Source organism: Pteropus medius, unplaced genomic scaffold (genome assembly GCF_902729225.1).
Source record: "Pteropus medius unplaced genomic scaffold, Ma_sr-lr_union100, whole genome shotgun sequence".
Classification (NCBI taxonomy): Eukaryota; Metazoa; Chordata; class Mammalia; order Chiroptera; family Pteropodidae; genus Pteropus; species Pteropus medius.
In genome coordinates, this window is record NW_024342644.1 from 5,740,167 (window position 1) to 5,766,607 (window position 26,441).

The following is a 26,441-nucleotide window of genomic DNA, read 5'->3' on the forward strand; positions in this document are numbered from 1 at the left end:
TACCCCTTCCCTTATCTTTGATTTCATTACTGTCGTTCTCAAGGTGGATGCTACTCTCAAAAGTTTCTCCTCCGGGTAGTTCAGTTGTGGAAGGAAGCTTAGTTTTATTGGTTTTGCGAGTATATAGACCCTGTACCACCTAGTGTTTCCTGCAGTCCGTTGCTCTCGCTATACAAATTGGACTCTGTAGGATTTTTGGCCAGTTATGCTGCCGTGCTCAAAATAGCTTATCAACCTGCTCACCTTATGGTGAGGACCTTATGGAGATTTGGGGACTCCTCTCATTAAACCTTTAGTTGCTCGCTGCCTTTTCTGCATTGGTGTTGCTTCTACCTGGCTCTATAGCAATAGATGATTTGGCCACACCCGTTAGTATTTTCAGGCTCATGGGCTACGTGGTCACCTAATTTCGTTTTGGTGTTGTCCGCAGGTTATAGGTTTTGTGATCTCATTTTCCTATTTTTGTTGTTGTCGTCATCGTTGTTGTTGTAGGGGAAAAAGAAGAGGACAGGGATTCTGGGAGATTAAAAACTATGCTGCCTTTGACACTGGCACCATGGTCTTCTCTGAATTCTCACTCTAACTTTTTCATAGTGTTATCAGTTCTCGAGAAGATATTTCTGCTAAACGCCGTCCTTCTGGATTCAAGCTAAAGTACTTTCAAATGTGAAAAGTTTAGTTTTAATTATATTTTTAGTTAATAGTTTATTAAGGAAAACTAAAAAGTGCCTTGGAAAACAAAACACTGCCACTAATTATTACTTATTAAATAGAAAACTAGCTATATTTGTTAATTTTCTTAAATGAGTATGTAGGAAATGAAATTGTTACATATATATCATTCCTAAATTAACACAATATAAAGTCAGTAGCTCTTAATCCATCAAGAGACAATGTATATCAAGTTTAGAATAAATTAGGACTGTGGACTTTCATAAATGGTAGCTCTATGGTTGAAAAAGCCCCCTGAGGTTTTCTGATATGCATTCTGATGACCTGGACAAGTACACCTTTTACCTCCTCATCCTCTCACACTATAAAGTCTCTAGCTCTGAGAATTGACTTGTTATAACTTTTAAAATGTGGTTGCCAAATTGCCATTGACAATTGCATCATTCTTCTTGGCTTTTAATAGCTAGATAGTAGTGCATAAAAAGAACTATATGCGTTTCCTATTTGTCCTTTTCAAATTCTTCAGGGCTGAAGGGCCTTGAAGACAGGATCAGCGAACATGCTTGTAGTATATGTTACCCTCGGCACCTTTTGGTAAAGGTGCTTCCTGCTTCCTGTAGAGTTTAAATTTAGATCCACTGAGAATCTGAGAAATACAGTAATGAAAGCAGAACTGGAGTTTCCTCTTTTGGAAGCTTTCCTTATTAAATTCCATTAATGACTTCCCATCTTACACGAGGGACTCCAGAATAGCAAGCTGAATTGCTTCTTCTTTCCTCACACAGAGTCATTCTTTCATTCGACATTGATTGAGTGCCTCCCATGTACCAGGTTAAAGGAGCTTATGTGCATAACTACCAACCTATCTTCTTCATTCTATTATTTTAAAGAGTTCCTTGGTAGCCCACCTGTCTAAGTGCTGTTATTAAATTTCAGTTGATTTTATAAATGTTTTTATGACATCCTCCTTACTGGGTTTTTAGGTGTAAATCACTCTTGGGTAAAATAGACAATATAAACATAAATAGACTAGTCATATGATTATATATACTCTGAGTATGAGAATCTGCAGAGAGAAAATATCTTGGTATTCTTCAGTTGGCTTGTAAAAACGAGTCAGCGTCTCATTTCTAACTAAAATCCACTGCCTACAAGGGAGATAGATTGAACATTGCCTTTACCTTCCTATTTACAACTATGAAACTTGACCCAGCAGCTGACACTTTCTGTGTTCTGTTCAGTATCAGTAACCCATAATGTGTCACACCTGTAATATTTTAGATAGGAAAAAAACAAATAAACAAGTTTTTATTTCTGCCAAAGGCCTTTCAGCATCATCCATGGTTTCTCTCTTTGCTCTGCAGATGGCAGACATTGAGTTTCAGGTCCTCTAAGCATGACCTCTAAGGAGTTCTTGGCAAGATACCACCTCTCCCCCTTGCAAACTGCTGCTTCTTGAGTTCACTTAGTAGCAGGGCCAGAGTTTGTGTGGACCCCCTCCCCATCTGAGGCTCTATGAGGAATGCGTTTCCAAATGCAGGAAGTTCCTCTTACACTCTGCCACCTAGCTTCCTCGGTTATGACCGAATTCTACTCCATTCTGAGCCAGCTTATCCATTTAAGAACAGAAATTATATCCTCATATGGGCTTGAACAAAAGAGAACAGTGATACTTTGTAAGTTAATGAAATTATGGTAAGAACAGGAAGAAACCCAAGGAGTTTTGATGATCTGTTTCCTGTTAGAAAGTAGTACAACAAAATGATTCAGGGTCTTGTAAGTTCTGTAGGGATTTGGCAGAAGAGCAGCGAATAAGTTATCGATTGTCCCATCAATTTCCAGCCATCGCTGGCCTCTCTGCTTCCTGTGCCCCAGCTGACTTGCTGTCTGCTCAGCAACTTAGTGCACGACACATGCAAAGAGTATAAATATCTTGTGAAGATGACTGAAATCTGCCATGCACTTCGCCACCCAGCCCATAACATGTTTACAAATGTTACATTGGGGTCTGCTATTTGATATATCTTGACCACAGCCAAATAGGCTTCCATAAGGATGGCACCAGTCAGCACTCCCACCAGCAGCAGTATGCCCATTAACAAGTACATAGTAACGTATGTTTCTAAACATTAAATGGCCCCAGAGCTATGTCCTCAGACCTCTCTTGCTCCCTCGTTGACCTCTTAAAACTGTCTCAAAGCTGACGACTTCTCCATCCTAGGCCTCTCCTTTGACTGTCAGACTGGGGTATCCCACTGCCTCGTAACTGTCTCCACTCGGGTGAACTCTTGAGCTTCATCCTAATCTGCTCCTCCTACTCTCTTCCTCATCTTAGGAAATAATAACTCTCTCCTTTCAGTTGCTCAGGCCAAAAGCTTTGATGTTGTCCTTGACTTTTCTCTTTTTCTCCTACACAACCCCTCAGGTCCAAACCACTATTATCTCTTGCCTGGAGTATTTCAGTAGCCTCCTAACTGATCTCTCAGCCTCTGCCTTTGCTCCCAGAAAATATATCTTCAACACGGGCTCCAGAATAAATGTTAAAACACCGTTCAGATCTTGTCATTCTTCTGATCAAAATCCTCCAATGGCCTCACAGCTTATTCAGAATTAGAACCACAGACCTTATCGTGGTCTAAAGGGTGCATCAGCCCTACCCCCACCTCTAGCTTCATTTCCTACTATCTTCCCCTCATGTACTCAGCCCCAGCCATACCAGTTCCCTCCTTTTTGCTTTTCCTTTAACATGCCAGGAGGATCCCACCCCGGGACCTTTGCACCTTCAGTTCCTTCAACCTGAAATGACCTGTGTCACCACATTGCTTTCTTCTTCACTGTCTTGAGACTTTTGCTCAAATGTCACTGTCTCTATGAGGCCTCAGTGGACAGACTTCTAAAAATGGTTTTCTAAACCACTGTCCTAGCCTCCTTTTCTGCTTTATCTTTCTCCTCCACATTTATCACCATTAACAGAAAATATTTCATTATAAAACTTTGGTTTATTTCCATGAAGACACTTAATTAGTTTTTGTCGTTATTGATTGTTCTGTCTTAGAGTCTGGTACAATATCTGACAGATAAATACACAATTAATATCAATTTAATTGGTTAAGAGAGTGTCAGTAATCATCATCATAATAAAAAGCTAGCATTTATTGAGCAACTACTAAGCATCAGGCACTGTGCTCAGTGGTTTACATTTATTTAGTCTCCCAACAACACAGTAGATAGGCATTATTATTCTCCTTTTACACGAGAAACTTGAACCCTAGACGAATTAAGTAATGTGCTTTAGGTTTCATCACTAAGTGGAAGAACCAGAAAGTGGGCCCTAAGAGTTCGTCTCCAGAGCCTGCATCCTCAGCTACTATGCTCTACTATTTCTGTGAGGAAATGACTCGAGACTGGCTTTAGCTTGGCTCACCCCCTGCAGTCCACACTCTTGTCTCCTGCTGAGGTCATCTGTCTTTTCCATGTCATTCATGTCATTGGGTCTTCTGTGTGTTTTTTGTAATAGTTGTCATCTTACTGGATTTCTCAGTAGCTTTGCCAGCGCTGCTCACTCCCTTTTTTCTAGAACCCCTTCTTATCTATGGCCATGCCACCCTGAACAAGCCCGATCCCATCTGATCTCGGAAGCTAAGCATGGTTGGGCCTGGTTAGTACTTGGATGGGAGACCACCTAGGAAGACCAGGTGCTGTAGGCATAAAAAATAAAAAATAAGGGATTGTAAGCTGACACAGTCCTTGTAATCTGTGAGGGAGAGGGAGAGAGAGAGAGAGAAATACCTCAAGGGTAATTTAAACTCCAAGGGTTGCCTCCCCTAAATAAAAAATAAATAAATAAATACAACCTTTTCTTTTGTTGCCTTTCTTAATGCCATCCTCTTTTGATTTCCATCCTGCTTTCCTGATCTGTCCATCTCAATGCAGTTTTCAGGGATTTGTCCTCTACCTGCCGTCTACACCTCTAAATGTTGGCATTCCTCATGGCTTAGTCCTTGGTCCACTTTTCTTCTCAAGTTTTGTTTTTCCCCTAAATGAGCTCATCCAAACTCAAAGCTTCTTGATGGACACAAAGTTCTACACCTATATCTTCAGGCCAGATTCCTCCACAACCTTGGACCTGTATATGCAGCTGCCTATGTAGAAGCTCCATTTGGAGATCATAGAGTCATCTTCACTCAAAGCCAAAGTTATAGCCCTCTACATCTCACCAAACCTCATCTTCCTCCAGTGTTCTCCATCTTAGCCATCAACCCTCTCTAGTTTCCCAAGACAGATGCCTAAAAATTATCCTTGAAGTATTTCTCTCTCTCTTTCTGCCTCTATGTCTTGTCACCAAGTCCTACTGATCCCATCTCTTAAATATCATTTGAATTTACTCACTCCTATCCATCTCCACTTCTACCATTCTAGTCCCACCATCTCTCTCTATGAGCCCCTTCTTCCTTGGCCTTCTTACACAACTTCCAACTGTTACCCATCACCCTATATTTTTCTTCAAGAGCTATTTTTACAAATAAACTTATGTATTTGTGCAGTTTTGTTTTTTCTCCCCAGCTAGAATGTAAGTTCTGTCAGAGTATGGACCATGCTTGGTTTTTTTTCTTATTCAGTCCTTACATAGTGTCTGGCATACAGGAGACACCATAAGTATTTGATTTGTTGAATGAAAAAAAGTGCGATGTATCAGATGACTGGCTGAGATCAAAGGAGAATAAAGAATATTCAAAAGCAGATAGGAAGCTGTGCTGTGTTATATAGCACCATAATGAATAAATGGTTATTTCTAATACTTAGTCATCAGAGAAAGGTTAAATTTCGTTTATTATTCTTTATTTTAAAAGGCAGGCACATAGATGTAGAACTCTAAATGAAACAGATCTTATAAAAATTTCCATTAAGTAAGCAAAGTTTTAGAAGCTGAAGAGAGATTAAGTTAATTTATGTGAATACTTCATTACTCAATAAATGTTTATATCCAGCTGTGAGTACAAATAGCATGTTCTCACTTACCCATGCCAATGGAGGCTGAGGGAGCACCCATCATTAAAATTGCAGTGAATAAAGAAAGGGATTGATTGATTTGCATGCCCTCTCCTTTTTTTGATCATGGAGGAATTGCCAGAGAGGCTAAAAAATGGGCAACAGGCAGAGGGAAAAACAATAAGAATCTTGGATAATCCTCTACCAGATAATTAAGATTTAACTGGGTCTGTTTTGATGTGTGCACACGTTTCTGTACGTGGAAAAGGATGAACCCACAAATATTATAAATGCCAGTTTTTAAAGGCTTTTGGAAAATGCAGCCCATAGCATATGGTATCAAATTAATTTGAGGTTTCACTTGTTTCCATCTGATTTGGGCACATCAAATTATGAGATAATAGTTTGGCATCCGTGTTCACAGTGCTCTTTGTAAGCTTCTCAATTTTACAAAATTCCTTCGAGGTTAGAGGATGTGTGGTGACCTTCGTTTTGTTGATGAGGAAATAGAGGCATGGAGTCAATTAGCGACTTCTCTGAGCTTTGGAAATAACTCACCAATAGAGCCATCAAGACCTGAGTACAGACCGTGGCTCTAGTATCACCATTTCTGCCTTTATTTTCAGTGCTTTTCTTACTTTTGTTCTCTTTCGTGCCATTTAATGCTACCTGTTTCATCCTGCTGCCCATCACGATTAGACAGAAGAAGAAACTTAAGACAGGACAGATTATGTTTGACAGTAAGGAACTTTACAGCTGAATTCCATTAGACAGAAGTGTGCCTGTAGCCTCAGCAGTATTAAAACTTTCCAGTGATGTTTTATCACAGCTTCACCTGGGCTCCACGTGATGCAAAGACTCTTAACCTGGAAGGACGTATGTCTTTGTTTGGAGTTGCAGGTTTGCCCACCTCCAATATCTCCTAAGAGCATTTGGCATTTTCTTTTTTCCTTAAAGCCAACTATAAAATTTAATTTAATTTGATCAGCTGTTTCTCCTGCAATCCATGTGAAATTTCGGGTATCAGCGAATTGTGTTAACATTGCCAGTAAAGAAGTATTCCAAAGGTGAGGATCACCAGTTACCTCTTGGCAGAGCTGTTGAGCTCGTGACTAATAGCAGTAGGTCCTTTGCTCAATTGCCACATGAAATGCAAACGATTCTATACTTTATTCTATAAAGTGTGTCTATAAGATAGTGCCTCTGGGTAATTTCTTTTTTAATATTTATAGACATTACCAAGGTTTCTCCAAACTTGCCTTTTTTACCCAATTCCTAACCCTGATGCACAAAGGAAAATAATTTGATTCAAAACCCACCATGGATTTGTTGTATTGGTGCTGTAGATAAGTTAACTGCTGCACAATGAAAGGCCCTCTTTGCATTTCTTTAGAGCAGAATATTATTGCCGTGTATTACTCTGGACTGAGAGGTGAGAATTGAGCTCTGTAGTGCCTCAGAAAATATCAAAAGAGCTTTAAAACATTAGTTTTGAGAGACCGGAATACATAGAAACTCAGAATGTTTGAATGTCAGCCCAGATGTTGGCAGACTTCCATTAAGATTTCGTTGCGAGTAAAAATGTGTACTCAGTGACTAGGTTCAAGCCCTTCGTAGTTTATAAGCAAATCTGCTTTTTCTAGATTGTTACAAAAAAAAAATAGGTTAAGCAAATTTTGTGGTGGTGCTTATGGCGTGCACAGACATGCATGAAGCCTCTGCATCTTCCAAACTCGGAGAGCATATTTTAACAGCACGAGTATTTCTATGCATTTGATGTATATCAGAACCTCTTCCTTCTCTTCCCACATGCTTTTTAATTGTATAGTTTAAATGTTTTACCTATTAAAACTGTTTGGTCTTCGAGCTGTAAACATCACACACAGTTAATAAGCTTTAGGAAAGAAAAGGAAATTGACATTTAGTAGATAGGTTCTACAAAACCAATGAAAAACTATGCAAATGAGGTAGAGAACAGACAGATTTGCATATCCTTGTTGGTTTCATGATGATATTCTCAGCATGAGCCTGGCAAACTTGCCTTTTTACCTCTTGGGATGATGCACGTACTAATGGTAGAATCCTGCAGGGTCAATTTAACAAGTGTAACATTGCGATTTTCCATGTGGTTTCTCGGAACCGCTGAGCAAAATGCCGCAATAAATAGTGACAGAGGAAATCGATTTTTGAAGTAAATACTTTTGGAGGTCGGGGGTAGAGAGGGACAGTCTATCAGTCTTTAACGTTGTCAGGGCAGAGTGTGCAATTTTTGGTATGAGTGCCACTGACATTTCAAAATAAATAGATCTCCACTTATTCTGCAACTGTCTAGATACCCCCACACCTACCACCAAAACTTCAGAGACTGGACAAATTTGTAAGTCTCCTTTGGCTGCATCAAGATCTCTCATCAGAAAAGCAGCGTAAGGAATCTGGTTTTGCCATCATTTTTTAAGAATAATAAATAACCTAATGACCATGTCATGTATATATTTAATTAATACTTTGTATTGCTGGACATTGATACATGGAAGCATAATTGCATAGTGACTAAGAAAGATTTTGACGTTGTCAAGACCTGGATTTGAACTCAGCACTGGCATCCCTCCTTACCTTGGTTTCTCACCCCAAAATGAGCACATAAGTGGTTGTGAGCATTAAATGAGAGAATGCAAATTGTTATCGAATTGCCTGGCTTACAGTAAATACCTAATAGGCAGTATCATTATTTTGAAATGCTTTCAAAATTATAATCAAGTTTTACTTTGTAAAATACAGTTTTAAAGAAATCAGGTAGCTTTCTTAAGAAGAAAACGGAAATAAAATTCACCCCTGCAATGAACTTGGAAAATTTTAGAGGGTCTTTTCCAAGTTGTTATAAAACACCTCTGAAGTAAATTTGCCCATTTCTGACCACACCGATCCTATAACATTCCAGGAATAAAATCTGTACTTGGGCTTTAAACTAAAGTGGGTGGAACAAACTGAATTAGAAGTCCTTGGCAGACATCGCCCCCAGCAGAATGTTCTCTCAATCGGTGGTATCGCAATAAAAGAGAAGATGTATATTTTTAAATCTGCCCTCACTCCCCAATCCCTTCAGCCAGTTGTATTTCTCTATTGTAAAAACCCACTCTGCTTGTATTTCATCTTTTTCCTCCCTCTGATATCTGCACTCTCAACCCCACTTCCCTCCGACCCCCCAAAATAAACCACATTCATAGAGACCCTCCTTCCCGAGAAAGCATTGAGCAGAGCTGTTCTCTGATACCGTATATGTGCATACTGGACCATGCTGAGGAAGGTCAAAGAAACATGAGAAGGCTCTGCTGTTTTCAGTTGTAAAGACTGCCAAGAAAAGGGAAAAAAAAAAACCTCAAATGTATTCACATCTCTCCCGCCTCTTTTTTCTTCTGTAAATATTCAAACCCTTTTTAGAGAGGCTTTAGATAATGTGTTATTCCAGCAAATACCATGAACCTTGGATGTACAGAGTACTCCCAGATCTCACAGGAATGACTCAGTAAAGAGTTAGATAAAATGGGGTTGGCAGGATTGGGTAGAGAATCTTGTTACTACACACACACACACACACACACACACACACACACACACACACACACACACACACGCCAGCCACCTCCACCCCTGTCATCACCATAGAATTATGTAAAAACTAGACATTCTCCTCTCCCTCACACAGGCAGTTGCATCTTTCCCAAAAATGGAAGGGGAAAAGCTTTCTTTGGCTAAGCCATATGCAAAAAATTATGGAACATCTGTGGAAGTAACAACATACAACAAGACAAATTATTGGTGGTAAAAGGCAAAGCCCTTGTTTCAAAAACATGTCTGGAGATAGTGTGTATACACAGCCTCGCTTTGTGCTAATTACGTATAATAACTGTCAGCTTTGTGGACTCCAGGCTGGGCTTTAATAACTCGTGGTCACGGTAGGGTGTTCCTTTTCTTTTTTGTTCTAGCTTTCCTTCTTCTTCTTCTTTTTTTCTTGCTTGTTGAACAAACCACATAGCTTTATTCAATAATTGCTGTCATCTGGAAAACTGAATCAAAAATATGAGAGACTTGGTGACTTACGTCTTAAAATGTAATAGAGGACAGATGTCCCCCTTTTGATCTATTCCCCTCCAAAGCGAGTCCTAGAAGTGTGGAGATTGCAGTTCCAAGCAACTTATCACTGAGCTTCAAAATTTTTTTCCTTTCAACATTTAATGCTGTTCTCAGTCTCAACACCCACTACAAAAATAATGTCATTCCAGGTGAATTTAGTTGCTTTATTTATACTGAAACTCATTGTGATTTTGCCTGAGTGGGAAGCCTTTCAGGTACATGTACTTAAAAATGTACTATCATAGGGCCCCAATTCCCACGCCCTTTCACCTTGTGATCTTGGGACAGGAATTAGTTAGCTGTCCATGCCTTTCTTTCTCTATTTGTTAGAGGGAGGCAGTAATACCTGCTCACAGTTCTTATGTGGATCAAATGAGATCGAAACTGTAGAAATACAGGTCCTTTTATTATAAGAGTAACTCTGATGCTATTGTTTTTTATGCTAAAAGGGCTCTAAGCATCCTGTTATCACCTGCTGTCAGATTTCTTTGCATATTTTGCAATGCCAGGGGTCTTGAGTCAGTAAAGAAAAAGGAGCTTGAAAAAACTGGAAGGATGTCTCTTTATGGGGAATAAGCAGTAGGGCAGTGTTTAATCTCAGGTCCTTGGGAAGAGTGACATGCCATAGCCACAACTCACCACGTGTCCCTCCTCACCTCAGAAATCTCTTAGCTCCCAGTACATAGTAAGAATAGGTGCTGTGATCCGTCACTAAGATGACCTCTGTCAGCCTCCCCAGCCTTTCCTCCTGTCACTTCCCATCAGTAGCCTGAGTTCCAGCCAGTCCCTACTCCCATCATAATTCCGACATTCCCTGCACGTTGCCATTCGTGTTTCCTCATTCTGACCCAGCCCATCAAAATCCTCCCCATACTTCAGGACCCAGCACACACCTGGCTCCTCTATACACCCTTCTAACTGCAAAGCCATCCACCTTCTCCCTCCTTTGGGCTCCCAGATCCTTTTATTACTTGTACTTTTTTTGCTATTCATAATACCTATCATGGTCTGCTTGATAACGTAGTTAACTTTGTAACTGTTTTAGCAGAAAGGGTGGCCCAGTGTGCTGGCTGGATGTGCGGGCACTGGAGTGAGCCTGCCTAAGGTCAAATTCCTGCACTCTGCCCTTTACTAGCACTGTATTTGGGGTAAGTTCTTAATCTCTCTGTATCTAGTTTCCCCATTTGCAAACCTGTCTTAATAATAATAGCTACCTCGCAAAGTTGTTTCTGAAGATTAAATGAATGTAAAGCTCTTACAACAGCGTGTAAGCACTTAAGAAATATTAGCTATTCGTAGTGTCTGTATACCAGAGAAGAGAGGCCACGTCTTGTTTATGCTTTAGGCCCTCGTACTTTACACGTAGAAAAGACCCAGTCCATAAACATGAAAAGTTGGTATCAGGTACACTTAGCAATATAAAAACCTGTTCATTTGAGTCAGCTAAGTAATTCAGAGCGCAGCAAGCCTCCCCTCTCACAGCCCCGTCCCTCCAGTCACTGAAAATCTGTGAGGGATCAGAGTATTTCAAAACAACCACAAAGCCCCGTGGAATACATTTTCAGTCTTCTTTATGTGTCTGCTTTTTCTTTTGGGTGAAAACAGTTAGCAGAGCCCGATTATAAGGCATGCATATGTATGCAGCATTATTTTGCAGAAGCTGAATGAAAGAATGGGAGTCGTATCCCGCTTGATGCTTCTATCCAAACTTCTAGGGCTTTGTGCCCTAAACACTGGAAGCAGTCTAGGTCACTTTAAAAATGGAGCCCTTGATGTTCTACTCAAGCTTTAGAAGGATTTACAACAGTCAGATGAATGACAGTACGAGAAATCGGTATGACCACCTTTTCTTAGAGTCTTCATAATATTGTGTGTGCGGGATTGTGTTTAGCGAGTGTGTGTGTGAGTCTGTGTGTGGATGTTTAACCTTCATGGAAGAATCGAGTAAGTAGTTTTCCATTTGGAACCAGCTAACTATATAAAGTTTATCTCAGTGGTTCTGATTTTTCCTCCCAGGGGACATTTTGCAATGTCTAGAGACATTCTTGGTTGTCACAACTGGGGAGGTGCTACCTGCATCTACTGGGTAAAGACCAGGGATGCTCTTAAACATCTGTAATGCACAGGACAGATGCCCACAACAAAGGATTATCCAGTACACAATGGCAGTGGTGCCAAGATTGAGAAACCTGTGTTACCTTGACCTAAAAAGGAGAATTCCTGGTAAGGAATTCTACCCTAGCTGTCCTGGAGAGAAGCATGGTCCCCACCAAAGGCCACGTGGATCTCCATTTCTGAACCTAGATCATGCACATTCACAAAAATTCCTCCTGCTCTTCCTCCCCAATAAATCCAGTCATTGAGGATAGACTTTATGGGGGAAAGGAGAGCTTTGGGTAGGAATGTAGAAGGGCTTGTTCTGACTTTGTCCTTTGCTTGCAGGTTATTTCTGGTCACTTAATCTCAACCTTGCCTTTATTTGATTTTTTAAATTTCGAGTTTCTTAATTTTATAGTTCCGTGAGACAAGATATACATAGGAGGTGGAGAAAAGTTAAAACAGCAAGAAAGTGCTAGAAGGGGGAGGGGAGAGAGAGAGAGAGGTGTGAAAATGGAGACCCACTTGGTTCAATAGTCCTAGAGTTTTCAGCGAGAGATTTTGCTTCCAATGTCTCGTGCCACGTGTGCACACGCACACACACACATACACCGGCCTACCACCACATGCAGGGCAGGTGGCTCCTGCTTACATACATGGCTTGGCGCTTTTACTCTTTGGCTAATTCCATTTCGCACATGAACAACACAGCCTCCTCCCAGAGATTTGTCATCCATCTGCTTGCAGAAGAGCTGTCTGTTTCCCTCCGAAAACTGGTCCAATCAACATTTTCCTTTGGCCAGGGTAGCTTACCAGCAGCTCCTCCATAAGGTCTATAATTGCACTTTCTCATTCTCATTTGCCTGGCTGGCTTCACCCTTCTGTCCTCTCTCTGTGCCTCCCCCTGCCTCCACCTGCCCCCTACCCTCAGCCCTATCCTTTTCTGTTAAGAAGCCCTGTCAGAATGAGTGACAGAATCAACTTCCTTCCTCCCAAATGGCTCATTACTCATAACTTTGAAGCCATGTTGCCTTCTGTCCTCACAAGGTTTGCAAATCTCCCATCCCCACCCCCAAGTGATCCAGAGCGAAATAGTGGTTGAATGCCTTGCCTCACACTCTCTCTAATCTATGCCACTGTAGCAGTATTGTGGGCAAATATGCCACTGAGTCTTTACTTGTGATCTGCTCCAGCCTGTCTTTTCCCATATGCTTGCGGCAGACAGTGGTTAATATCAGTCTGTAGCATCTTGAGGCTAGCTCTGAAGTCTAACTCTAATGTCATCATGCTGGGATAGTACACACTTTCTCTCCATTCTGGAACACAGGATCATCTCCAACTGGCAAATAAGTTATGGGGTGTGGACCACTAACTCTGATACTGCAGCCACACCTGTCATTGAGTGAGGGAGCATATGATGGGGCCCAGGAGGGACCAAGGACTGAGCCATGTTTCAGGGTTCTCAGTCCTACCGTCTTTCTCCCAAACGACTTCTCATTCCTGAATTTTGAAGAGTAACACAAGTAGGACGGATACCACGAGAACTAATAAGTAAATCTAATAATAAACTCTTTGGCATTTACCAATGCCAAAGATAAATGTCCATGCTGAAGCTATAGGGACCCAGTTGCAATGGAAATGTTTTATAAATCGTCTGAAATCTGCTGTTTTGAAGGATCAAGAAAAATCTGAAGAATGATTAAGAAGGTATGGAGAATCTGCAGCAGCTAAGGGTTGTGAATGATGCTTTTCTGTGGTTCTCTGCTGGATAACCTGGACCTATAACTAGACTTTATGTTCCAGTGTAATATATTTGGAGCATTCCTAGACAGTAAGGTAAGAGGTAAACACTGTTAAAATGCTCCTCTACAAAAAGGCATTTTAAGCTAGTTCACTGGAGTGGGGAATGTAAGTGCATGGCGGGCCACTTTTGGTAAACTCAACACAGTGAGATAAAGCAGGTTCCCCTATTCCAAACAAGAAGTTTGTGGGTACAGAGGAGTCCTGAGGCAGAAAGCACTTTTTTTTGACCTGGTCCATGAAACCCTGAGTCAAGCATTTGAGCACTGTAAAATACAGAAGAATTAGAATATCCAGTATTTGGTAGCATTTTAGAGGAGAAAAAGCCAATAGCTAGGATATTGCTCTGCTTTTGGCTGATCGAGTTTATATGCAACAGTCACGTTATGAATGGGTTGTAGGGGCACTAGAAACCACCATTCATAGGCTCAATACTAATATTTAATAGCCAAGGTTCGCCAGCGCAGCCGAGGTCATATAGAGAGAGGAACAGTCAGTAAAGTCAGATTCTAACAGGGTCGAAAAGTCACCGGCAAGAAAACCTCTCCTTTATTTTGATTTTCCAGTTGAGCTGTGTGGATAGTTTCAAATCACTGAATGATTGTGTGCGCAGCCCACTCCTACACATTTGCGTACACACGCTTGTGTGCTTCTTTCCTGTCTTCATTTGAACCCATAGCTCTGATTTGGCTTAGAGGAGCAATCATATTGTAGCAACAATTCCAAAAGAGACTGAAAGTCAGAAAACCTGAGTTCCAGGCTGAGCTTGACTGCCTGCTTCCTGTATATGTTAGACAAACCATTTAAGCTCTCTGATCTTGATGTTATGTGGATTATCACACCTCCTTATAATCTAACCTTATAGAATTGCCTGCTGCATTATATGATGCCGAGGGTATGAAAGTGCTTTGAAATGTTAAAAGGACTTTCTTTATGTAATGGGTTCTTACAAAGTTCTATAGGCACATCCCTTGGCCTTCAGAGTTAGCACTCTTGTAAATCTAGTCTTCTAAATCTAGTCAAACAAGCTTCATTTTTCAAGCAGCTCAGATGCACATTCTTAGAGAAAAATGAGTCAGAAAACATCATTATTTGTTATCATAATAATCAGGTGGCATTGATGTTTTACACCAACAGCCTCCAGTTTGCTACTCTAGGATCAGTATACTTATTTGGCTATCTCTTGATTTAACTTCTGTGCACTCATAAAACTTCACTTTGTCTCCTAGCTGACCCAACCTCCTCAGGTTAACCCTTGAGAGTTTGTGGACCAGGTTAAGCCCTGTGTACCCAATATTGCCCTCCCTTCTCTCTTGGCCTCCACCTAACTGACTGGCAATGCTGTAGCAGCAGCAAATAGCTACAAATTCTCTTGTACCCTAGAAGAACACCTCAAACCCCAATCCCAGATAAACACAGGAAACTAATATGACATATTAGAAGTCTTTGAGTCCAAGATATCCAAGATATTGGGAGCTAGCATTCCTTGTGGTTAAATCACTAGAACATTGTGACCCAGCCTTGAGTGAGGACCCAGTTTAGGGTGATTGGTTGTTTGATTGATGACAAGATCTAAGTTATTTTGGTGACTTTTGTATAGGAGAGTGACTAAAGAGAAAAGAAGGTATGCCTTCACTTGTAACATTTGCATCTTTAGAATAATGAGAGCTTATAATAGATAGGTCATGAGATCTTGCTTTATAAAAGACAGCAAAGATGACTGAACTGAGGTCGTGAAAAATAGCCTAATGCAAAATGAGTAGAAGAATGTCAGAATCGTTGAGATCATACTTGAACAATAACAGATCAGAGGCAGCACTCTAGTTTGCAGACTTGTTGATTAACAAGTGAAATGTAATTCAGAGATTGGTAAGTAATTATAAGGATTTTCTCCCCTCCCCCAGACCTATCACTAATTAAAAATGAATTTTAGAGGTCCCGCTCAAATTTGTTGCCTGAATCAGATCAAGTGTCATTTGACAGTATTATTCTTTTTATTGAGATATAATTAACATACAGGATGTGTAAGTTTAAGGTGTACGAGGTGTCGATTTGATACGCTGCTGTATTACGATATGATTACCCCCTTCACAAAGATCCAAAGAGAGTAGAATGGTGGCTTCCAGGGGCTGGGCTGTAAGAGAACAGGAGAGATGTTAAGGGTACAAACTTGCAACTAATAAGTAAATTAGTTCTGGAAGTCAGTGCACGGCACAGTGATCATAGTCAATAATACTGTATTATAAACTTCAAAGTTGCTAAGACAATACTGTTTTTAAAGCTCTTCACTGAAAATTAAGTATTTTTCAGTAGTGAACCTTTCACATTCCTGGTTTCTCTTGGACTGAAAATGTGAAAGAACTAAAATTAGACCACATTGGCACAGGTCATAAAAATGAAGAGGACAGAAATAATGCAGATCTAAAAAAAAAAAAAAATCTGCGAATAATGGAGCCCCCTAGTTGTCATGCATCTGTTTTGTGTAGCATTTCCCCACCTGAAAGGAAAGGATTTGCAACTGGGTCTTTGTAATGAGAGATAAAGGAGTGACCGGTTGGGTGGATTTCAGGTTTATGGTTGATTTGCTTGGCGACTGGCAGGACCTCTTACTATTGCTGCCCCTCCATTTGTTAGGGAGATTTCACTGTAGAGGTAGGAATAGGATTCGTTGATGCTGAATTGCCAGAGCCAGAGGGACTCAGAACCCCGCCTCGCTCTCTGCTGACTCTCTCTCCAAGAAGGGTGGAACTTCACAAACCAAAAAGCAAGAGCATCACTTAAAGTGAGATCTGGCTATCTCAGAGCTCCCATTCATTTAAAGCAAAGATTTTAGAAGGTATCAGAAGAGGAGAGAGAGCAGGAGCTATTGTGACACCAGGTAGGTAGAGGAGAGAAAGTGTGACCTGTGCTTTGGTGTAAGCAACGTCACATACCCACACCTACTACCCATAGCTCCCTCTTGCTCACCCGCGCTGTGCTGTGGGCCCACTGAAGCCTCTTGGTTGGCAGAAGCATTCACTCACTGTGTTGCTAAAGAACTTAGGTGTCTGATATTTCTTAATGCAAAGTTTTACTCCACTGTCTCTGAAAACCTCAAAACATGTGGTCCCCTCTGAGGATAACTCTTGGCAGCAAGCCAAGGCAGTTCTGCTCCAACTTGGAATGAATAGGAATATGATTTAGCCATCTTTTTCACACAGTGAGGCAAAAAAACAAACCCTTATGTACTTCAGAAGATGAATATCCTATCTAAGCACTGTCTTTGCCACAGGTATGAGATTAGAATATTAGAAGAAAAACATGTGCAGTGGCCATGAAATGGACTTAAAGGTCAGTCTTGACAAAACTACATGTTTTCCCTCTTTATTTCCCACTTAAAAGTCCCCCATTTGAGACTGAACTGTGGTTGGTTTTACTTTGTCATAGCCATGGCTGTTTTAATCACTGCCCACCTGGTCGCAGGTGTGTGTGTGTGTGTGTGTGTGTGTGTGTGCACGCTCACACTGCATTCCCTCCCCCTACTTGTGTGCACCTGCCCCCACCCTTGGGCCTGCGCATAACCTTAGAAAGTAGGAGGCAGCCCATTGTTTAACTCTACAGCTTTTTACATTCAAAAGACTTTTGAAAAAGCCCATTCAAAAGAAAAGCACTCACATCCAAAAAGTCTGAGCATATACATTGCTTTCCATCTCCTAATCTCAGAATCATACAAATCTATTATTTAAAACTTACATATTTTAGTCATTGTTTATCTAAGGAGGTGTGGGCAAATGTAACTGTGCCACTGTTAAAATGACACCACTGATCAGTATGTGGGTGATAAGTGATGCATTTGTTTTAGTTTGAATAATCTCAACCTTAGGTGCATGTGAATTTAGGTCTTCTCACACCACGCTAGATAAAAATCTAAAACAGGAAGGCCAGGAACAACTGTTGTTAAAAAGCTCATGCTACCCTGGCAACTCAAGTTGCATGAATCTAATAAGTAAATACAAAGCTGTCCCTATCCTAATGTGCTTCTCCTGAATTCCAACTAGGAACCTTATGGTTTCATGTGTGAATTAAAAAGAGGAGCTCTGATAACCCAGCCAGAGCATTTTTTATGCCGTAAGCCAGTACACGTTCATATATCACATGTAAATCGGGGTCAGACAGGGTGACAATCAGCTATGCAACTAATGAGAAATTATGCAAACTTTGATGGATTATGTACATGTTTTCAGTTTTTGTCTCTTAGCAGTTTAAATCTTTAATTAAAATACACATGAGAGAGGCACAGTCTGTAACTGTTAGCTATATGTGCTGGTTGTAAGGTAATAGCCTCCTAAGTTATTTTATGGGCCGTTCTATCTAGTGGCAACTTAGACTCTAAAGCCATCTCCCAGCTTCCCAAAAGGAATGTCTGTTTTCTCACTTTCTAATAATTACTTCATGTCTGAAAGTAAGGACTGTCACAGTGAATTCGAATTAGTCAGCTTTAGGGTTACTACTAAATGGATTGTTCGGGTCTGAGTTTCATCCATTTGGGGCAGAGTAACAAGCTCATTTATGGATGCCTGCCTCCATGCATTCTGTGCATAGCTTCTAAGGCAGTCTCCCTAATGCTCTCCCACTGCCCTCCGCTGGGAGTGGGGATGGTTGGAGTAGAGGAGTGGACTTTGCCAAATGCTGGCAGAAAGCCCCAAGATTTCTTCGAATGTGTCACCATCTTTTCCCCTTCAGCCGACCCTTACTTGCCCCAGTACCTCAGTGGCAGACTTGGACAGCCGCTCACTGTTTCCCTCATGCACCTGTTTCCCTCACATATCTTTCCCTTCAAGGCTCCCCTTGCACCCTTGGTTGTCATATTTGCTTATTTTTCCAAAGGGAAATATAGAACGTTATCCAGCCTGGGCCTCGCACCTTTTGAGGATGTCACCACTGAGGCCTAGGTCCTCTCTCATGCACACCACGAAATCCGACAGTGGAAGAGAATATTCATTTTTATAACAAGTTGTTTGGACATTTTAAATCATTCATCTTAAATGTTATTTTTAAGATTATAAAATAATACTTATAAAAATTAAATAATTACTGGGTAAATGAGTAGATAGTAATAGAACTACAGGCTTTGATTATTACTTACAACACTAATGATTATAATACATGCCATTCATTGAGCATTTATTATGTGCCAACCACTGCACTAAAACATCTACATGCATCAGCTCTTCAAAAGCTCATTACAATTGTAAGGTTTATGTACTCTTATTGTCCTCATTCAATAGAAAAATAAATGGGGGCTTAGGAAGGGTAGTCACATAATGAGCAAAATCACAACTAGTAAATGGAGGGGCTAGTTCAGTGAAGGCCAGCCAGTGAAGCCTCTGTGGACATATCAATGGTAATGTCCCAGGCTGGGAACAGACAGAGTTCCCACATAGCTGACATGTGGTAAATTCCATCCCTCGAAATTCCCTGAAATTGGAACATGGCCAAATTCCAGACCACATCAAGCTAATACTTTATATCTAAGGAACAAATAGAAATTTGTTGCTTCATTTACACTAAATTGTTACTACTAACCCCAAACATTTTTAGCATTCTGAGCATTGGAGGATCAGACTGTCCAAGTCTCATGAGTGATCCATGCTTCTCTGTTTCTCCTTTGGTTTGACATATGCCATGTCATGCATTGCAGTCAATTTCTGCACCTTCTACTTTATTCCAAATCCAAACATTTCTGAAAGCCACAGTGCTGTACTGGGGGTAGAAGCAGGCGAGTTAATGTGCTTTCGTAAAGAAGTGCCCCTTCGTATGCCCGCCCCCCCGCCAACTTTTCATTTCTTAAGTACTAGGGATGTAATGTACAACATGACTAGAGCTAACACTGCTGTGTGATATACTGTAGGGAAGTTGTTAAGACAGTTAAAAATTCTTCAGTTCTCATCACAAGGAGGAAAATTATTTTCTTTTATTGTTTTCTTCTTTGCTTTTTATCATATCTATATGAGAACATGGACGTTAGCTCAACATACCGTGGTAATCATTTCATAGTATATGTAAATCCAATTGTCATGTTGTATGCCTTAAACTTATACAGTGATGTATGTCAATTATTTTCAATAAAACTGGGGAAAAAAATCCATTTCTGTACAATTGCCAGAACTTTTCACGAGGAACCAGAGATTTGTAATTTAGAGAAAGGAAATAATAGCACAAGGGAGTAATATCTACTTGGAAAAAGAGAATAATTTGAGAAACATGTCCTAAACATAAACAGTTCAACAAAAAGAATTATTTACTACTCTTTCATTTAATGAACATTTAAGCACCTATTATGTTCCAAATATCTTTTTGTAGCACTAGGACAGTGTTCACTTTTCAGTCTTCTGCTGGACCAGAGCGATCTGACCCGCACTCTCATTAATCACCCTAGCTCACTACTTCTTCCCTTCCCTTTATTCATTTGTTCACTCATTCATTCATGCACATAGTTTTTAACCTCAAGAACCCTGAGGTTAAAGATGAATTAATATAAAGGGCTTCTGAGAAGTTGACTTTTGGACCAACTCTTTAAAGGATGAATTAGGGTACTGGCAGGTGAAAAATTACAGAATCATATTCTAAACATGGAAGTCCCATTTTGCTCAGGTTCGTCTCTTCTCGATAACAAGGTCAAACTTAGAATTCTCGAATCAGTTGCTACCAATCATTTATCCCATGCTAGGCTTATGTAGTCCTGACCTTCTATAATAGAGTCTGTAACTTGTCAAAAAGTATACATTTATATAAATTATTGTTACTGAATGTAATTTTACTTAAATTGATCATCTTTGCTGGTCTACTATTCGGTAACATTGTACAGAGTTTGACCATATTGTTCTACTGAACATATACTTATCATTTGGCTTAGATCTCAATGTGAGAGTACTGTTACCTGGAATGGCAATGTCCTTTAAGTATGAGATGTTGATAATTTATGATTAACCTTTTTAGAGACAGAGTCGTGGATTTGTTCTTTGAACAAAAATGGCATCATTTGTTAGTTAAATATAATATTCATAAACTGAAAAGCAGGGTAGGCCATAAAAAAGTTTTAACTTTCTCTATTTGTTAAAGTAGACATATAAACAAATGCTTTTTTATTCTGATTTTCCTTAAGAGCTATGGCTCAGAGATTATTATTGGTGTTTTGTCTTTCCTTCGTGACGAAAGCCTTTCAAAAAGTCCCAGAAATGTTATCCAGGAACCAAACTCAGGATGAGACCACTGATATTAGTGACAAGTCAATCTAGATGGGGTGGACCTTTTCTTTTGAATAGTCAGCCATTTTGTCCTTTTTAAATTTATATTCTAGAAAATTAATAATTTTGAGTTTGTGAAAGAAACATTAAACATTTATTTTAAGGGAAGTTGACAAAAAGATTAAAATATTGGTAGGATAGGTGCCTGGGAGGCCCCAGGATTTATTACATCATATTTTTTTTATTCACTTAATTTTTCATTTATTCATTCAGTAAACACTTGTTAAAAGCCTATCCTATGCAAAGTGCTAAGCCACATTCTACTGAGTATACCATGATAAATGAAACAGGGTTTCTGCTTTCCTGAAACTAAAGGTGTAACAGAGGAATTCAGACATGTACATATATAATTATAATAAAGGAGAAAGAGATTGGAACCATTAAAGATGCACATTGAAAATCAGATGGGATTCAGAGAGGTCCGAGACACTGTATGTAGTGAAATTATTTTAAAATTTAGGGTGTACAAGTTAAGTTGGAAATTTCTTTAGAAAAAAACCTCCTTATAAAAAGAATTTTATATTCTGACAGGAATAATAATTATAGTTGACATTTATGGAATATCTAATTTGAAACTGTGCTAAGTGCTTTTCATGTGTTGTCTCATTAAATCCCCACAACAACTCTGTAAGGTAGGCATTATTTTTTTTATATATTTTACAGATTGCTCTGTTTTATGCTCCATGGTTATGGCAAAAGCTTTGTCTAGAAAACGCCACACAGAAAGAGGGTACAAAGAGAGTAGACGTATAATATAGTATTAATTATTGGGTCATAAAATTTTGGGGGAGGAAGTTGTTTTACATTAATTCAATCTAAATGATGGGATCCTTCTAAGAAATTGTGTTATTTCACGTACTCACCGCCATATACATTATTGCCTAAATTTTTTTTCAGTTCATAAACGCTACTTTACAGAAACTAGATAACGATAATTTGTTATAGGCATACTAAATGCAAAATGGACGATCAAGAAAGCCTGTTATTTTTTCTTGTGAATAAATTTTCTTGTGAATAAACACTCTACCTACAATCCTGTTTACATTATTGACTTATGTACTGGCCCCTTTCCCCGTCACTGTGCACAATTCTCCTCACTCAGTTGAGAGGAGGAAAATAAAAATGATTTTAAATTTTCCCTCCTTTTTTCTGCCTTAATTCCTACTTTCAGAAGAGATATAGGGGAACGGGATTCTCAGAACCCCATTTTGTTCCATACTTGGAGCAGGCAAGCTCTAGATAACAGTAGAACAAATGAGATTTAAGCATTTACTTTGGCTGTCACTAAGGTTTTCCATTAATAAACATGTTACTTAATTTGCCTTGTCTTCACCAAACAAGTAAAGGGTAAATTAAAGTTATCACATATGATGTCTCAGCTCTTTCCCAAAGCTGGACTGGTGGGCAAGATTCACTCACAGATCCTTTCCTCAGCTGTTCCTGCCCTTGCTTCCTACTGAACTCTATGTCCCACCTGCCAAGGTAAAACTAGGACTTGGATGTTGAAATAATTCCTCTGGATCTTCAAATTCTACAATAAAAATATTCGTGGGAAAGGGATATAATATGTTTAAATTGTCACTTTTAATGAATTTTACTTATGTGCATCATGAAAGGTAAATGTTAAAGAAATCTCTACATGAATCGGTCTGTCCCGTTGTGGTACAAATCAGTGAGGTCTTCCATATCAATATCTAACTTCTTTCACAATTTGAATTCAGTTTTTACATTTATTAGAAATTATGTGTCAAGAGGTACCTTAACAAGAGAAAAATGAATTATTTATGAATTATTATTAGAATTATATATGCATATACGAACTTGTTTCACTGCTTAATATTAAGTAATTGGCCAATTTTTATTTTATTTATCCTTGATGTTTTAAATATTATTACTCCTGTTGGAGTAATCAAGTCATGAAGTAATTCGCCAGAGGACACAATTGGTATCATAGCTAGGAAAATGGGTACCTTGGAGAAGTGTTATAAAAATGAAATGAGGTTTTGTTCGAGGCTCCAGATATAATGCCTGAGATGTAATATGCTAAGCCAGTTATAGCTGCTTTATCATTCTAGAATCCAGATAGCGATATTTTCAGTCCATTGTGGTAAATACGAATCCACAGATCCTTAAATTATACAATCTTACTTATTCAATTTTAAGGAGCTAGAAAAAGAGACTTATTATGAAATATTTCCAGTCTACCAATATATTTAGTAAAAAGAACAAAAGCCATTATCTCTTTCAGAGACTTCAAACTGTGTATGATCTTCAATAAGCTGGTATCAGTTTAAGAAGGCATTACTATGTTTGGATAGATAAATGAACATAAACTAAATAAACTCAAATAAAGAGGCCCAAGTGAAGAGATTCTACTGGGTTTAGCTCTTTGTTGTTGTTCTCTTGTGTGTTTTTAAACCAGTTTATGGTCCATAAGCTGATGAAGCAGTGAGTACAAGTTTAAACTATGAGAAACAGGTTTGAATAAGTCTAGACATTTGGTTATCTTCTGTCTAGCATTCATTTGTGTCGTGGGCGTCACACTCTGGGGATTAGTGTTTCATTATGCAGAAGCTGTTTTATCTTTGGCTTCCTTATAATAGCTGAAAGTGAATTCTGAGTGGAGAGAGAGTGAAGGCCAGGGCTTAGTAACTACATGGATCATACCAGAATGAGTTGGATGGGTTTTAACAGTGACTGATAAGCATTATGACCTCACTCTCTGATAGTTTGGTTGGTTAGATGTGTCTAGTGTACAGTATACCAAGGAATTGACCAGGGTTCCCTGAACAGTGAAAGGTAATGAAGGATAGAAATTCATTTCTGTATCTAATACCTAACACCTAGTATAAGTGATAGCCAGGAGCAAGATTATCTGTGCTGTGGAAATCTAAAGGCCTATGGACACATCTGAGTATATAATAACTGCTTGGTCACATAATTAGCTCCTTTAGGCAATAGAAAGCAGGTCAATTTTTATCCCCCAAATTAAGCATCTCTTCTATAAACAATCTACAATTCATTTTAAAACCCAGAGTAGAGTGGTGTTTGATTACCCTTACCTTTTGACTTCGGGAATGTGTTTCACTTTTAAAATGCATATAGGAATGTAAAGTAACTCTTTTTTGCCCAAATAACTACCTCTTTAATATCTTTCCCGAAGCTAGATAACTTCCAGAGGAAATCTTGACTTTAGGTAGAATTCAGTGGCTCCCACCACAGGTGGGCTACTGTGTCAGTGAAAAAGCCCAGACCACCATCACACACAAAGGCTTTTTCTCCAGACACCAAAATGCCATGGCACACGGATTAAAAAACAAACAAACAAACAAACAAACAAACAAATAATTAAGATGCACTGCTTTAATAAGACCAAGATTGTCATTTTAATCCTAGTATGGACTTGTCAGTTGCATTTATTCATTGATTCTCTCACCCACTGACTCAAATTAATTCATCCATTCATTAAACATTGTTGCATACAATACAATTGCTAGATAGTCTTCCTTTACCTAGTTCCCATTTCATGGACATGAGCCCACAGTGGAAGAGGGTCAAACTAAGAATTAAGTGAATGTCATAGCCCAAGTTTGTAAGAAAAAGAGTGAGTCAGGAGCCTCATCTTCTACAGAATGGACGAGCTCTATTTTGTATACCTAAAAAGCAGTTTTTTGTTTTGAAAGGCAACATGGTGTATGGTGAGAACATGGATTTAAGAACCAGACAGGCCTGGGTTTGAATCCTGCTATGTCATTTTGAGGAAGTTTTTTTGAACTTCAATTTGTCTTTAAATGGAGTAGTCATTGCAACTTTGCATGCTTGTGTAAAGATTAACTATAAAACATGCAGCATAATGATTGACACATTTAAACAAAGTGTTTAGCAAGTGCTGTTTCCCTTCTCCTTTATTCATTTTCAGGTTGCTCTGAGTAGGGCTTGGGATAACTCTTTTTGTCTTGTGACTGGACAAAAAGACCTCACCATCCTAAGACAAGAGAACTGTAGGACTTTTCTTCACAGGCAGCCCCCACAGGGCAGCACTTCAATGTCAGAAGGTTGGGTTCAGTGCCTCCCCACGTGGGTTGCAGGTATCCAGCAGTCCACTGTCATCTCAGAGCCTGAGTTTCCCTCTGTGACCAGTGCTCATCCACTTTGTCAACGCCTGAAGCTCCCAAGAGAGACAACAGCCCCACAGTGTGGCCTAGAGAGGAGCAAACTCTCTCACCAGGGCACTCACTGGGGATGCCATTGTCCCATTGCCAAACTCATGACCTTTGGGGAATTTGGAAATTTACTACTCTGTGGGGGGGAAAGAGACAAAGAAATTCAAGATGAAGCTTTATATAAGTAAAGGGCTTTTATTATAATGGGGTTGAATTGCATTTGGATTTTGCACACCCTTCAGATTTCTTAGGGTGTGGGTGAGGGAGTCCTAGGAGATTTAATTAGTTCCTTGAGAGGAGCTGAAGTTTGCGACATTGAGACCCATTTCCTTCTATTGTCTATTGAGGTGGGTACCCTGGAAATTAAATTTCTGAAAGATTGAGACGGTTGCTAAGGATAGAATTGTATAAATATTTGCATAGAGTTGAGCTACTTGGTGGAGTTTTATTTTGTTATTTTGTTTATGGGAAGGGAAAATTAAAGTAGTATAAATCTTGGATCTGAGTTATTTCAAACACAAATTCTTACTTTAATTTTTTTGAATGCAAGCTCTGGACTGGGTGCCTAGGATCATGTACAGCAAAGGGGAGACTTTTAGAAAGTTTTCTGCTATTGGCAGAGTTCATATGCTATACTTCACAGTTCAAAAATCATCATTTACATTAATTTAATCAGATGATAAAATCTCAGAATTTGTGTACAAGCTCCAACAGCATTTTTACTGCTTTGATTTAGCAAAATCTATATTTCATGCATTTAGTCATGTATTTAACTAATGTTTATTGAGTGTCTCCCTAGAGCAAGATACTGGGAGTTAGAGAAATGAATTAAAACATAAAGGTTAACCTCAGGGAGCTGACAGTCTACTAAGAGAGATAAGACATATATGTGAACAACTGTTAAACAAATTATGTCATAGCTTATGAATCAAGTGATATTGGATGTTAGTAGGTGAAGAAATTCCTTCTTCTGAGGAAATCAGAGGAAGGCATGAGATCTGAGCCAGGACTTTGAATGACCAGAACCTCAAGTCCCTTCCCTAAGCCAGCAACAGACCACGCTAAGAAGTCGTTCATTTCTCTCCCAGGTTGATTATAGGCAGGAGTTTAATCGTCCTTGAATCTTTTATGTGATCCTCATCTCCACTCTCATTTCCTCCTATTCTTACCCTCTCCCCGATTTCTTAAATCCTGATGCCGCCAGCAAAATTTTTTTGTAACCTTCTAGAAGGTGACTAGAAGAATCTGGGTGAGAGCTCACAGATCCCTGCTTGTCTTTACAGGAAAATACCAGATTGATGTT

The 26,441-nt window shown here is 39.4% G+C and overlaps 1 protein-coding gene and 1 non-coding gene across 12 annotated transcripts in view; both read left to right on the forward strand.

Annotated features, from left to right (window-relative positions):
* The window catches only part of ATXN1 (ataxin 1), a 363,244-nt gene that overhangs the window by 250,042 nt on the left and 86,761 nt on the right, over nt 1-26,441 (forward strand). The window lies entirely within an intron of this gene.
* LOC120605637 (5S ribosomal RNA) lies at nt 4,261-4,379 on the forward strand. The gene has a single exon (XR_005653673.1). It is a non-coding gene; the product is annotated as a 5S ribosomal RNA (ribosomal RNA).